At 36.3% G+C, this 2,372-nt stretch overlaps 1 pseudogene; it reads right to left on the reverse strand.

The window, feature by feature from the left end:
* Positions 1–477: 477 nt before the first annotated feature.
* Positions 478–978, reverse strand: LOC100426251 (translationally-controlled tumor protein-like; annotated as a pseudogene).
* Between the last annotated feature and the right edge of the window lie 1,394 nt (positions 979–2,372).

Genomic DNA, 2,372 nt, shown 5'->3' on the forward strand with positions numbered 1-2,372 from the left:
ATTGTAGTTGAGGAAATGTATAAGACTTCATTTCACATGTTGGCACTGTCATAAGCATGGTCTTTCCTTTTACTGCAACTCAGAATTAAAACTTTAGATTCTTGATTATTTTATATTCCAGTCCTAGAAGTAATTTCCACTGAAGAAGTTATCTGATGACGGTCTTATTTTTCTAGTAGTGCCTTATAACCCAGCTCCAGCTTCTCCAGGAACACTACAAGATGTATTTAGCTTAAATATATATTAAACTAAAAGGTATTCTCTGAAATGAGTTTAAATGCATTTTATTTTTAGACAACCTACATGACATGTTTTTCCTAAAAACAATGCCTCCACTCCAAGTAAGTCACAGTCAACGTAAGTGAAGAGCTCGAGATGACATCAGTTCCATTTGTCGTAAGTCCTGCTGTTGTGTGGATGACAAAAAGCAGGTAGTTTTGATGACAGGTGATAAATTCAAAGTAATCGCCAAATTTGTTAATAATTTTTCATTTCTAAATCATCCTTAAAGACAAGCATATGTAGGGTAACAGTGTCCTCACGGTAGTCCAGTAGAGCAACCAACGCTGTCAAGATTCTTGTTTTCACCAGTAAAGAACTGGTAGATTTTGAAATTAGCAAGGATTTGCTTGATTTGTTCAGCAACCCCTATCATGAAAGGTTTTACTCTTTCTGATCTCTGTTCTTCATGTTTGCCTTTGATCGATTTCATGTAATACGTTACGTACTTCTTACAGGCTTCTTTTTTGAAGCTTGTTTCCTGTGATAGTGTATGACATCAACACCAGTGATAACTGTGCTTTGGGTTTCTTTACCCTCAGGGACTTCAGTAGAGGCGTTTCTACCAATAAGCAAGCCATCAATGTTATCCTCTGTCCTACTGACTATCTTCCCCTCCATCTCCAGGCACCACCCTTCTGTGATCTCCTGGTTCTTGTAAATCTCATCCTGGCTGATGAGATCTGGATAGATAATCATGATGGTGGCTGAAGGGAGACGATGGTGGTGCTAGGTTAGCAGTGGCATAGAGCTCAGAGCTAATGCAGAGCAGCTGGAGCAGTGCTGAGGTAAGTGGGAAAGTGGAGGGGAAAGTCCAGGGTAACCATCATTTTGTGTATCACTGCGCTAAATTTTGTCTATTTTAGTCATTTATATGCATGGGAACATGCAGTAAGTAGTCTTTTGTGTCTGGCTTTCTTAACATAAAATATTTTTGTTATTCATCCATGTTGAATGTTCAAATAGTTTGTAATTTTCATTAATGAGTAGTCTTCTAGTGTATGAATGCATACAGTTCATACATTATCTTCTTAATGGCCATTTCTGTTCGTTTCAGATTTTAGCTACTGTGAATAGAGAAGTATGAAATTTTTGTCTAAGTCTTTCTTTAGACCCATGTTTTTATTTCTCTTGGAGAAACAACTAAGAGTGGAATTGCTGGGTGATATGTTAGGTATATGTTTAACTTATATGAGAATTGCTAGATCTGTTTTCCAAAGTGGTTTATACGTTTTACACTCAAACCAGAAATGTATGTGACTTCAAGCTACATTGCATTTCACTCATACTTGGGATTGCCATTCATATTAACTTTTGCTGTCCTTGTGTGAAGTGCTCTTTTGTGGTTTAATTTGCAATTCCCAGATGAGTAGTGGGGCTGAGCCATTTTTATGTTTTAATTGGCCATCATTATCTATTCTGCTAGGTTTCTAATAAGATGTACTGTGGATTTTTAAATGAAGAATGTGTGTATTTTTATTACTGAGTTGTAGTAATTTTTTAATATATACTGGATGCCACTTCTTGGTCAGATTTATGTATTATAAATATTATCTCCAAGTCTATGGTCTGCCTTTTTGTTTTTATAATAATGACTTCTGAAGAGCGAAATGTTTTAACTTTTATAGATACAGTATTTCAAGTTTTGCTTTTATGATTACTACCTTTGCATTCTGTTTAAGAAATCATTGCCTACCCCAAAATCATGATGGTATTGTCCTTTGTTTTCTTGTACAATGTTCATATTTTTAGTTTTTACATTTCTGTCCATGATCCCTCTCAATTTAATATTTGTGTATGGTGTGAAGCCTTGGGTTCTGGGTTCAGTTTTTAAAAATAAAGCCAGCCAGATCATCTATCACCATTTGCTGAAAAAATACTCCTCCTTGCATTATTTTGGCATTATTCTCATTTCTGTTTAATGAACAGCTGCCAGTTTTATTATTACTATTTTTCTTTTCTTTTCTTTGTTAAAGATAAAGTCTCTCTCTGTCCCCCAGGCTGGAGTGCAGTGGCGCAATCTTAGCTCACTGCAACCTCAACCTCCCGGGTTCAAGTGATTCCCCTGCCTCAGCCTCCTGAGTAGCTGGGAT

This window comes from Macaca mulatta, chromosome X (genome assembly GCF_049350105.2).
Source record: "Macaca mulatta isolate MMU2019108-1 chromosome X, T2T-MMU8v2.0, whole genome shotgun sequence".
Lineage (NCBI taxonomy): Eukaryota > Metazoa > Chordata > Mammalia > Primates > Cercopithecidae > Macaca > Macaca mulatta.